The sequence below is a fragment of the Lactuca saligna genome, chromosome 1 (assembly GCF_052625555.1).
Source record: "Lactuca saligna cultivar CGN05327 chromosome 1, ASM5262555v1, whole genome shotgun sequence".
In the NCBI taxonomy this organism is placed as follows: Eukaryota; Viridiplantae; Streptophyta; class Magnoliopsida; order Asterales; family Asteraceae; genus Lactuca; species Lactuca saligna.
In genome coordinates this window covers 150,641,607-150,655,728 of record NC_136417.1, presented here as the reverse complement: position 1 = coordinate 150,655,728, position 14,122 = coordinate 150,641,607, and positions in this window count along the sequence as shown.

Here is a 14,122-nt window from a genome sequence, read left to right as displayed (position 1 = left end):
CCTTCTGGAAAACATCCGAGTATTCCTAAACAATCGGTACATCGCCCACAATCACCTTACCTACCTCCTGGGTATCCATCACATAAGCCACAAATCAGAAACAACCCAACTGAAGATAACGTCTGGCCCTTGCTGCTAAACAGAGAGTCAAACCATGATGACCACCCCCTCCCTGAATCACTAACTCTCTCCCACTTGGGGTTCGAATACATACCAACTAATGCTCCAAATCAATAATACCCCCACAGGGGCTCAACCAATCCATCCCTACAATAACCTTGCTCTCGCGCAGGGGAATGGGGACTAGATTGATCAGGTACCGCTCACTAAACAACTCCAACGCGCATCCTCGATGAGCCCTTGATTCTCGTATGGGACGATCGTCGACAATCTCAACCTCTAATGGATAATCCAGCTACCCCGGAGCATCGAAAAACCTCTTGTTGAGCACAAGAGATGCAAAAGATTGGGTAGCCCCCAAATCAAACAAAACCAGAGCATGGATATCATTTACAAGGAACGACCCTAAAAGAAAAACATAGATATAAGAAGGAAAATCAAAATAAATAATGAGATAAGGAGAAGATGCATACCCATCACCATATCTGGTGCTGCACGAGCCTCCTTGGCTATCAGATAAAATGACATACTCCTCACTACAGGAACCTCTGCTTTGCCTTAGAGGCCATCTGTGATCCTCAAGGTCGTCAGAGCAGGTGCTGCAACTAATTCTATCGCTACTAAACTCGTGGAATTGGCCTTCTTATGGCCTATCTGATTGTAATGGAAGGAAATCAGATCAGATACCTGGGTGGTGGTGGCAGTGCAATCCTTGTTGTAGTGACCTGTCTTGCCACACTTAAAGCAGCCAGAACCACCTACTCTACAAGCTCTACTGTGCGCCTTGTCATACTTGCCACAACGATCCCGACCATGCTGGCCCCTCGATCTCAAATCAAAAACCTTGGGCCTCTTGCCCAAACCCTCTAAACTTTGAACTTGATCTACTTTCCTATTCTTCTACATCTCTAGGTCAATCTCTCACTCTCTGTCTCTTGCCACCATGTCATCCATTGTCATGCAACTAGATATGCTCACAAAATGTCTGATATCGCTCCTCAACATATCATGATATCTCGCCTTCTTCATCTCCTTGCCCGCCATATACTACAGAACCAATAAATCCCTCTCGCAAAACATAGCGGTGATCTCCGCCACCGTCTCAATAGTCTGCCGAAGGTCCTGAAACTCCCTCGCCATCTACTGGACCTTAATTAAAGGCGTGAACTCATCCCGAAACCTCGTCACAAAATCCTCCCAAGTCATCGACTGAACCGCCTCTCCTACCACGGAATGACCAACCTCCTCCTACCAGTCACGAGCTCTATCTTTCAGAAGACAGGATGAAGGTCTAACCTTTGACCCCTCAGGGAAGAATCTAGTCGGGAAGGCGTTCGTGACATCCACTAAATAACGCCTTCTTGTTATAGGATCCTTCTTCTCGAAAACTATAGAGCCACACATCCCTGAAACTCTTAGAAAGTCAAAGAGCGAGCTCCCACCATCGCCACCATCTCAAAATGAAAAGTGCCCAAGTGCTCATCCAAAATATCCATGATACCCTCCTTGATCGTACCAAAGATCACCGGAGTCTACTCCAGAATACTGCGGCTAAATATGATGAAATGAACTCTCGCATCTAATCATCCATATGTACAGACCCGGAGCTAGAACTTGAACCATCACCGACACCCACAACTCCACCAGAACTTCCCTGAGTGACCATCATACTTAAAATAAACCATACAAACCATCAAAATATACTCGAAGAATCCCACATTCTACAAGCTCCCTGGCATCATCGTGACTTTCCTTGAATCAAGCACGGATCTTCAGCTTCCAGTAGTACGAGCCCATTACTACCTTCCACATATATTTGTGCTTTCCTCAAGGATCTCTCCAAATCCCCCAAGTTACTTCCCTATTGATCCAAACGATATCTAGCAAAGCAAAGCCCACTGCACCAAATCATCTTCAAGGTTCTCCTAGGGCTACCACCACACCACTCTCCTCCATCAGGTGCAAAAGGAACTCCCTCTAAGACCTTTGAACTAGCTTGCGAATATAGTTACATATTACCGACACCAGATAATTCTTCGACTGAAACGTCTCACACTACAACGGTTGGACTCAAACAAGAGCTGCGTAAGAGGGTTAAACCTAACCTTCTAAAATTATCTAATCTCAGTAATATGTAACTTAACGCATTCTCTTGCTAGTTAGTTGATATTAATGAGAACTCCTAAAATAAAAAATCAAGCAGTATTTAAGCATTGAGTAATCTGAATCAAAGCATAACCTAAACATGCAATGCTATCAACTAACTGATCCAGTACTAGCATGCAAGTCTATAAGCTCATACATTAGGCATATAAAGGAATCTCTCCTAGCATTATATCATGCAATCCTAAGCAGATCCTTAGCCCTAATCTAGCATGCGATTCTCAAGTACACAATTCAAAACATATCACATAGAACATGTATGGGTGTTTTGGGAAAACTTACTAGAGCTCGGTTGATTGTAAGCACCACACCCCTTTCCTTTATCAGAAAATAATTTATTAAAAATTTATTTTTAGGAAAAATCTACCAAACCCTTATTTTGAGTTCAGACACACTCGAGAGTATGTTGAATCCCTCAAATCAAGGCTCTGATACCAACTTGTAACGTCCCAAAATTTATAGCCAACATTTTTGATTTTTGTATTATAAAAACCATCAACCAAACAGATTTATAGAATCATAAAGAAAGCTAAAGTATTTCAATAATAGTTCAAAATACATCAGAGTTAATAGGGCAGAAAATCGTGGTGTGTATTATGCGATCATCTCGAGATCTTCCCCTTCGCACCGGAAGTACATGAAACATAAAACTGAAAACCGTAAGCACAAAGCTTAGTGAGTTTCCCCAACATACCCCATTCCATACATACAATGGGCCTTGGCCAAAACTCATCGGGCCCCACCCGATACAGATCTAACTGTATCATGCAATGGGCCCATCCTAACACACTCATCAGGCCTCGCCCGACATACGTACAAATACATACAACACATGCAAAATTCATACAGACAACTAGCATACTTGTAAACTTTATCTATGGGCTATCATTGGTTCTTTTGACACATCAATCACTATGAGGAAACTCACCTTAATTAACTGATGAACCGACACATATTCGCAGGTGACTGCTATGGTGGCGCCTCAACAAAACACATACAAACTAGGACTAATAAATAATCAGGGTAATAACCACAACTAAAGGCCCAAATCATAATCCTTTGTATAAAGGGTAAAAGACCCTTTTAACCTTCTTATCCTAAGCCCAAAAAGCCATGGACCAAGCCCAATCAACCCCATGCCTAAGAAATAGCCCAAAAGGCTTTCTGGTGAGTACGTATCACGTACCACTAGTTACGCCTCACATATTAGTTTGTGTCAAAAGAGTCGGGAACCCAGACGTGTACGCTTGCATATGCCCGACGTACACTCCTGTAAATGCCATTAAGCACTTAATTCTTTAAGTCCAAACGCCCAAATTGCATATCCAAGTCTTGGGGAATGTCTTAAACGATAATGTCACTAACTTGATGCCTTTACATGGCTCAATGAGACTCAAACTCTAGATTTCGCATTCTATATTCACGAAATGAGCATTAACCCATGCATGGTTGATCTACAACCATCAAGATGCAAACTTTATAGACTAGGGACCTCATAAATATCAAGAGGAGCAACCCAAAATGTCTGGGTGATATTTACTAACTAGAACTTATTCATGGAACCAAAATATGCCCAAAACTTCACTAGATATTGATCTAATGATAGAATAACCAAGCTCAAGACTTGATACCTTTATGAAGCTGAGAAATGTGAGTAAACTCTGGATCTAAAAGCTCCAACTTGATCAAAGCTCCTTCACCAAGCTTCTTTTACTTCAAGGTTCACCAAACACCCACCAAAACACACATACAAGGATAAAATCTCTCTAAATGAGTTAAAGTTTCGAAATGAGGTTTAAATGAGAAATGAAGGCTGGTAATGAGAGAACCTTGGGGCATAAGGTTGTATAAATTGGGTGCAAACCCTTAAAATCAGGGTTAGTTCACTGACCACATGCGCCCAACATACTTAGACATATGCCCAACGTACGCACACAATGGAACATCCTGATGATAAGGCACTTCTAATACTAACCCTATAATTTATTATAATGCATTTTGGTCCCTAAGTCCTAGATTACATGTAAAAGGTGCCCTAGTGGCATTTTCATATTATTTGGCCTTTGGGGTACGCCATGCATACGTGATGTACACCGAGCGTACTACGACGCACCCTAGTACGCATGGCGTACATCAGTGTATGCGAGATGTACTTTCCAGATATGGTTTGTATTTAAGCACTCTTATGGCCTCATTTCTATCACCTTATCTGCCTCCATCCCTCTTATACGTGTTTGCAACCCTAGTTTCACCTTGAGGAGCCTTTTCAAGCTTAGAGTGTGTATTTTGGTGCCTTAGAAGAGGAAGGAAGGAAGGCAAGCATATCTTGAAGGAGTGGAACACTTGGATCGGGGATTTCGACATCATTTGCAACCTTTCTAAGGTATAAAGGTTGAAACTTTATCCTTCTAGTCTATATATATAGTTTTGGATGTATTTGTGGAGTTTTTTGGTCACAAAATGTTGGATCTTGAATATGGCATGTTCTTGACCTTTATGTTGTCCTTTCAGAGACCCTAGGAGGGGTCTTAAGTCATAAAAATGGGTTGTAAATGGCTAGTTTTGCTGCATTCATCATTTAGAAGTTCTTAATGGAATAAGACCTTGATTTAAGGAGTTATTGGTCATGCCAAGTCATAAAGTTAGAGACTTTATGACTCCTAGGAGTATTTTAGCCATGGATTTGAGTTATGGACGTAAGACCTTAATCCATTAAGCTCTTAATGGATTTTTAGACTTATGAGAGTACGCCCTACGTACTAGGTCAACCACCCCGATGGTGGTTAACATGCGAGGCTGTGTGTACACCCAACGTACCTTCAGAGTACGCCCTGCATACGTACCCTCAGTTGATTCGGTCGAGTTGACTCGGTTTGGTGGACTCAGTTGATGTAGTTTCTTTGATAAGTTTGACTTTGACCAAGTTTGACCTTAAGGGTATTCTAGGTATTTTGGGATTTTGATGGAAATTAGTCATTTGGTGGGAATAGGTGTCCGTCAATGAGCTGAGATTTGGAGTTGAGACCTCATCAGCTTTTGTCCAGTTTTTCAGGTAAGTTTTCATTACTGTACTTGCGAATCGAAGGCACCAAGGCCACCCATTGGTTTTATATCTTGATATTCACTGATATGCTGAGTATGGAATAGATATGCATGATTATACTAGTTATTGATATGCTAGTTTGGTAGATCTGTAGGACTACTATGATTCTATCTGCATGATTATTTGTATATGTTTATTATCTGTTATATGTCGACATTTTGTGGTAGTGTTGGGATAAAATCCTAAATGATCGATAAGATTCAAAAACAGAAAACAAAGAAGAACATGAAAATGAATCAATGTATGCTTAATGATTCAAGCTTCACAGCCTTAGAAGAGCTTGACAAAGAACTTCTACTGTAGAGGCATGATTAGGGTTTACAAAAGATTACTTAAGATATAAAACGTTAGCAACCTACGGTGCATGCATGCACTATAAATACATAAACCCTAATAAATGAGACGACTGGATAGGCCAAAAACCGTGTACATGTTGGACCAAATATTGTAGGCCCAATGACGCAACATCTAATACCCAACAATCTCCCCCTTTGTGTCAATTGAGGCTAGAGATGCTTCACTACTAAGTCTTCTTTATTGTCTTGAAGAGTTTGGGTATCATAGCGAGTAGAGTTCTGCGGAAGGTGATATACCACCGAATCATATCGTTGAAGTTCTTCTTCGCAACAACATCATTCAGGCTACACTTGTTAATGATCTCCAAAATATGTTTTAAGCAGATGGTGGAGAACAAGTGTTTGTCTGGTAAAGAAAAGAGGCATTTTTGGAAAGCTCCAGGAGTAACAGTCCCGTGTTGAAACATCACAGTCTTGTGGTCTGTATCAATCTTACCTATACGCATTTCACTCATGTCACTAGCTTTTCCAATCGGTTTGACAGTTGGCTTTCGTTTAAGAACACCATCAATTTCAACATCAAGCTTCGCCACTTCATATATATGAAACCAACATTCGCTTTAGATGAGCCAGAATGGGTTCATATTTTTGCTCTTCAGCCAACAGAAGGTTGAGCAACAGAATCCAATCATGAGGATTAAGATTGGGCAGATCAGCAAGTGTGAATTCATGTATAACAGTTGCTGAGCCTCTTGTTGCCTTGAACTTCACATTCACAAAGTTTCCTGTAGCGATTGGCCTTATGACTTTGACTGTTGTTAACTTCTAAGCACTCCAGGTCAGATATTGAGGTTTGGCATAAGCGAGATAAAATTCAATTATGGATTTATCGACTTTCTCATCAGGAGAAGGAACTGTTGCAATTGAATCAAAGCAATGAAAAACGAAGGCTTTACGTGTTATTGGCATGTCGAACTAGGAATCCTTCATGTTTTCCAATTAAAAAGAAGTATATGGATCCAACTAGTGAACACTTGGGAATTCAACTACCTCATGCAACATTCGCTCCAACGTACACAATGGAAAGAGCGTTTTTCTGCTCTCCAAAGTGTCGTGAACTTCTTTTTCTCTTCTTTCCTTCTCTTCAGCTTCCCTCACAATGCGAGCATTTTTGTTTAACTCATGATCACGAGCCTTTCGCTTTAGTTGATCTTCTTCACTATCTTCATCAACATAAACCATTGGATCTTTTCCTTTTGAACCCAAAGCTACATTATCCTTCGGCTCGTTTCGCTTTGAGGATTCCCCTCCCTTTGTAGATTGAACTTTCTCAGCTTCTCCACCTTGTTTCGGAGGGACAGGTGCCTTAGAAACACCTTCCAGTCTATTAAGAATAGCGAAATCAGGACAAAGTTTATCTGCTAAGTGTCTACGAACACTAATGGCCAAAATGGAATCATGTGCCTCAAGAAGATTGGAGAGGAGCTAATTGACATCTTCGATGCATGTTTTCATAACCGTTCGTTTAGACTTGAGCTCCTAGATTTCTTTGTTCACTTACTTGATCTTGACAGTTTGAGTTCAGAGTTGAGTGGTGCGGAGAGCAAGTTCGTCCATCACTTTATTTTCAAGAGCCAGATCATCTTGGAGTGAAGTAAGCCGTGAAGACATAGACGTGTGAAATGCTGTGTTATCAGTAGAGTTACCTGTATGAATTTGCTCCAGTTTCTCCCGTTCAGTATGAAGAGAAGTGGTTGATTTGGAAACCTCAACATTCGCTTTGGAAGAATTTGTTTGAGCTGTAGTTTGGAGCTCAGTCATAAAAGTCTTGGTTTCTGAGATCAGTTTATCGACTTCTACGGTCGCTTGTTGACATGAATTAGTAGAATCAGCAACTACCTGGTTTGATTTTTCGAGAGTGGCTGCATGGTCTTTTACAAGAGTGTCAAGCATACTCTTCACTGCTGCTTCAGAATATGCTTGGCTGGAGGAGGTAGTAGAGGATGCAATAAGAGTATCCAGCTTGGCATGTAGATCTTTGAGATGCTTCTAAGTGATAGGGCATCATCATCACTCTATCCTTGGCCAAAAAATGGACTATAATGAAACGTGTCAAAATTTAGTTCATCAACACCGAGAAAATCATCGGAATCATGTTGAGGTTGAGGAGAAAGGGGAGGTGTGGTAGAAGTAGTTGCAAAACCTGAAGTCTTTGCCCCCACATCAGATGCGTTGACATTAACAAGAGGTTCGCTTGTAGTGGTACTTGTAGTGGTAGTGGTTTTAGTGAAGATATGTGATTGAAAAGGAATGGAAGTAGGTGATTGAGTGGTAACATGAGGTGGGAAAGGAGCAATTGTGATAGGAATAGATGTGGAAGTAGGGGATGGTGGATTAGAGAAATTTACCTCCTGATCATTGCGGTTGTCATCATCCTTAGATGCGCCTCGATTTGCATCATCAGATTCGCTTGATGAAGATGACGAAGGAATGCGAGCTTTACGAACCGGCTTCTTGAATCGCTTTCATTTTGGAAAAGAGGGAGATGGCTTGGAAGATTCACCTTAGTCTTTTGCTTTTTAGGAACCAGAGGGTTAGCAGATGGACTGTCTTTCGATTGCTTCAGTTTTCCCTCTTTCTTGACTTTATCTGCTTCATCAAGAGTAAGCTGCATCTCAGGAGTGATGACCCTGGGTCCTGATCCTGGATTCTTCTTGTATCCCCCAATTATTTTGCTTGCTCCAGACACGCACCTATACATAGATTCAGGAATTGAACCCACAAAAGAAAACTTGGAAGTATAAGCAACGATTATATTGGTAGTATGAAAGGTTGTGATCGATGACATCAAATAATCTGCCATGACTTGAATGTTGAACTTCTCGATTGCACGCTGTACCACGATGGCCCAAAACCGACCACATGACATCTTACTATGTCGAGTAGTGGAGTTTGTGCTTTGCACTAGTTGAGCCCATAAAACGGAACCATAATCGAGGTTGATCCCATGGTAGAGGCCATAGAGGATCATCATGAAGGACTTACTTGTGCAATCTGAACCAGTTAGCCGTTCAGAAAAGGCTTTGAAGAGAAGGGTAAATAGGCCATTCCACTAGAGAGGAAGGTTAGACTTCTTGAACTTAGTGATTGAGGTGATGAGATCAATGTACCCCATCTGATAGAACATGTTGAAGATTTGAGCAGTGGAGATTGACTCTGGATTGACCATGGAATCGTCATAGGCAAGCCCTAAAAGAGAGCAAAACCTAGCCTTCGTGATGAAGTCTTCTTGTCAAGTATCTCAATGGTTATCCATTCCTCCTCCTTGACATAGGATGCTGAAGAATAAGCTTTTGACATCAGCGACATCGGAACACTCTTGAACTAGGGTAGGGCAGTGACCAACGGCGAGTACTTTAGACATTCGACGATCGACAACATGTATGCATCGTATTTGAATGGAGCCAAATCGAGAACCAAGTTTTGATTTTTTTTGATCGTGAGAAAAGATGAGTGAGCAGATTGTTCTTGAATTGAGGAAGAGTCAGCCATTGTTGCAGGTCGGAGAAGAGGATGAAAAGTTGTGAGAAAAATCACCTTTTAGGGTTCGTAAAATCTTTGAGAGTGGTAAAGATTGAATCGTTGATTAAAATCCCTTTTTATAGTGAAAGAGAAAACCAGGCGACGATTGCGTGACGATCCCTGATTTGGCGCCTGGAAAAGTGGGATGTGACAACTGTAGCGGCTGATAGGGTGTCAGGTGACATCAGGCGGCATGAGGAATGGAATCGTTTAAAATTCCACATGCCTTTGTTTTGAAAATCTTATCTTAAATTGCCGCGTCAGCAACTTTAATCCCTAACGATGCAAATTCCTTGATTTCTTTTAAAGATATAATCACGTTTTACATTTGAGAAACAAAGTTCATAAGTACATGTATTAACGAATCCGCAAAACTGAAAAATGCCATAAGTGTCACGAACTAGATTTTTGGAAAATCATAAAGATCTTCGTGCAAGAGTGTGCCAAAGATAAATAAGTAAAGCAAATTATAACTGTGGGATTTAAGTGATGTCAATAAAGACATGAAACTGTAGATCCCGGGCATGAATATCTTCCTTCTAAGTCAAGAGAGACTAAGAAGTGTCTATTTGGTTTCCCATTGAAGTATGATCATTTGTTTGTTAAGAAAAATGAAAGGCATCTTTTGAAGTTAGGCTTGAAAATGTGGTTTAATCTTCAACCCAAACTACGAAACTTAACATAATAATGAAATTTGGATGAAGTACTTGTGTGACCGGTGTAGCCATAACCACAAGTAGGTTTGATATTATTTAAATGACTGGTTGATTTTAGAAATCAAAAAAAAATGAAACTGGGTCTTATGGGTAGAAAAATCTTGGTTTTAGAACAATTCATAAAGATCACGCAAAAAGAAAAAAAAAGATTTCGTGGTACAATCCATAAATGTGGAGTTACGTCATTTCCATGGTGAAAGCTAGAACTTTTTAATTGTTCACCGTCAATTCATTTATGTGTGTTGGATGTTGGGTTTCACTTCGTGGTGAACAAAGCTAAGATCATTAACTCAGATGTTTTTGTAACCATAAACCTCAGTGGTATAACTGAGAGTCTCAAGGGTTACATTTATAAGTATAAAGGCATGTGGAGAAAAGTGATGATGGCTCTAGAGAAGTAAATGTACCTCTGCTATGCGAATAGGACCAAGCAGATAACTCTTCACTCAAGATTATAAGAGTAAGGTAGCTCGTGACTAATGTGAATTTAACAGCCTAGTTTGGAAGAAACGAAGGGTAGATATGGTTCATTAAGGCTTCACATTGAGTCTGTTGAGGCTTTGGTCAACATGCAACATCATGCTTTTAGGGACACTTAGCTAATACATAGATATGGAAATTATACCGGCACCATCATTCATTTTTGCAATCTAATCCTGCAATGTCACTCAAAGAAACAAAAGAAATATCAAATAAGAAAATAAAATATTTTTGGATTTTGATAATTTCTGAAAAACAAAGAGAACAAAACAAGAATAAAATATTTTTAGATTTTACATTTGGAAGGGAAAAACATAAATAAATTTAATTTTTATGTATTTTTGAAAGCTTTAGGAAAAGATAAAGCGACACGAGAAAGCCTAATATATAAAATATAAAAAAACAATCAGACCAACTGTGTTCCCTGTAAAAACAATTTAGGCACGAGATAGGGCGAACGTTCGTCTCAGTCGGTGTATCGAAAAAATCGGAAAACGAAATATAGCGAGCGTTCGTTCTATTTCGCTTGAAAAAAATAAAATAAAAGCGAAAGCGAACAGGTAACCCAAAAGCGAAAGGGCTACTTCAAGGGCGAAAGTGGTTTTGGAACTGACTCAGCTTCCATCATTCCTAGTCCTTGGAGTATTCTATTAATGGATGCTTCCGGCAAGGCTTTCGTGAATATGTCAGCCAATTGGTCTGCGGATCGAACAAAATGAATCTCAACATTGCCATCTTCTACATGGTCCTTGATGAAATGATACCTCAGTGCTATGGGTTTCGTCTTTGAGTGTTGCACTGGGTTGTAACAGATGCGAATTGTGCTTTTGGAGTCACAATAGAGTGGGATTCGCTTCATGTTCAAGCCATAGTCTCGTAATTGACTCTGAATCCATATGACCTGAGAAGTATAAGATGTAGCAGCAATGTACTCAGCTTCGACTGTTGACAACGAGACGCATGTTTGCTTTTTGGACTGCCAGCTGACAAGCTTGCCATCAAGAAATTGGCATCCTCCAGTTGTTCTTTTTCTGTTTAACCCGCATCCTCTAAGATCAGCATCTGAAAATGCTTGGACGAAGAAACCTTATTTCACAGGATACCATATACCGAGTGAAGAGGTTCGTTTCAGATATCTAAAGATATTCTTAACTGCCACCATATGAGGTTCGCATGGATTATCTTGAAACCTAGCACAATAACAAATGAAAAACATAATATCTGGTCTATTGGCTATTAGATACATTAGATATCCTATCATTTGGCAATAAAGAGTCATATCAACAGCCGACTTTTCCAGAAATGGTGTTAGTTTCGTTCTGCATGCCATTGGAACATTCACTTTGGAGTCTCCCGTCATGCCGAACTTAGACAGTAAGGTCTTCGTGTATGCTTATTGATTTATGAAAATGCCTTCCAGTCCCTATCTTATATTCAAGCCAAGGAAAAAGTTAATCGGACCCATAGAGCTCATCTCAAATTTAGTTTCCATAAACTTTCTGAATTAAGCTGTTAAGCTAGGATTCGTAGAGCCAAAGATGATGTCATCAATATAAATTTGGGTCGACCGAACCTTGTTTAAATTTGGAAATTTTAAGGAAGCGAGTAAGAGTTTCAGACCAGGCTCTTGGAGCTTGCTTTAGACCATAGACTGCCTTGTCCAATATATAGCAGTGATCGTGCTACTTCTCCTTCACAAAAAAAACAGTGGTTGTTCCACGTATACGGTCTCTTCTAATTGTCTATTTAAGATAGCACACTTAACATCCATTTGAAATACTTCGAAGTTCTTGTGCGCTGCATATGCCAAGAAGATGCGAACGAATTCCAACCTTGCAACAGGAGCGAAGGTTTCTTCATAGTCGATGCCTTCTTCCAGACAGTATCCCTTAACCACGAGTCTCACTTTGTTCCTTATGACATTGCCTTCTTTATCCATTTTGTGGCGAAACATTCATTTCAACCCAAACACAGATGCATCCTTTGGAGTGGGAATCAATCTCCAAACCTTATTTCTTTCGAACTCATTGAGCTCGTCTTACATTGCCTGTACCCAATCAGAGTGATCAAGAGCAGTGTTGACAGTTTTAGGTTCAATCTTGGAGCGACGAACGAATTAAACGTGCAGTATTCCACTTGAGAGAATAGAGCAGTCTGTTTCGCTTTTGGTTGAGATATTGTAAGAACTACTGCAGATGATTCACCAATAACTTGTGTTTTTGGATGATCTTTGGTCTATTTTGTTAGCGGAGGGTAATTTGGATCATAAGATAGATCTAGTTCATCATTTACGTGTTCGAATACAAATTGAACATCCGAATCGTCATTCACATCCTTATTCTCCCCCTCGAATGATGAGTGGTCCTCTTCTTTAGGAATTGAAGTATCTCCAATGAGTGGAGGTTCAAGAGACATTGTGGGAAGAGAGTCATTTGAATTAGTGGGTAGATCTAGGAAAGAAATGAAGTGTAAATCCTCCTCCAGTGATGGTGTGTTCATTTCTTGTGGATTAGGTTGCTCCCCCTGAGGACTTGCATTGGTGGTAGAGTTCTCCCCCTAGAATAAAGTGCTCGTGTCTTGATGCATGTTCGTTGTTGATGGTTTATTGTGCATGTCTTTTGCAGCATCATCAATTATCTTCTCTAATTCATCGACCTTATTATCAGATGCCTTTGCTTCAAAAGTGATGGCCTTCTCAGGTTCGTCAAATAAAAGCATGAATTCTTCATAAAGATTGGTCGATGGAATGGTCACTTGGTTTTTTTGAGGAAAGATCTTTCAGCTTGACTATCATTTGCTTGTGTCTTCTTTAAGTAATTGTCATCGAACGTAACATAATAGGTTTATTCAATCTTTTTGGATCGTTTGTTTAGAACCCTATATGGTTTCGACGTAAGCAAATATCCCAGAAAAATGCCTTCATCGGCCTTTGTATCAAACTTATTCCGTTGTTCCTTTGAATTGAAAATGAAACACCTAGAACCGAAAACATGGAAGAACTTGACGTTAGGTTTTGGCTTATTGATAATTTCATAGGGAGTGGAAGCAAATCTTTTATTGAGAAGCGATCTGTTTTGTGTAAAGCAAGCAGTGGCAACTGCATCAGCCCAGAAGTAAAGAGGCAGTGATGCGGATGAAAGCATGGTTCTGGCTGCTTCACACAACGAACGATTTTGTCTTTCAACGACCCCGTTTTGCTGTGGAGTATAGGGAGCAGAAAAATTGTGAGATACTCCCTTATCAGTGAGAAATGCATCGAACACTTGGTTCTTAAATTCCAGACCATTATCACTTCGAACATTGCGAACCACCTTTCGTAGTTATAACTCAATTTGCTTGATAAAGTATTGGAGCTTAAGAGTTGCTTCAGATTTATGCTTAAGAAAGAACACCCAAGTGAAACGTGAAAAATCGTCTACAATAACGAGAATATATTTGTTACCGCCGATACTTTCGATTGCAGATGGGCCACAAAGATCAATGTAAAGTAGTTCGAGTGGCTCAATAACCTTCGTGTTCACTATAGTTGGATGACTTTTCCTGCTTTGCTTCCCCATTTCGCAGGCAGTGCAGAGATGATCCTTGTCATATTTCAAGAGAGGAAGACCTCGCACATGATCACCAAGAACTAGCATGTTGATATCTTTGATGTTGAGGTGCGA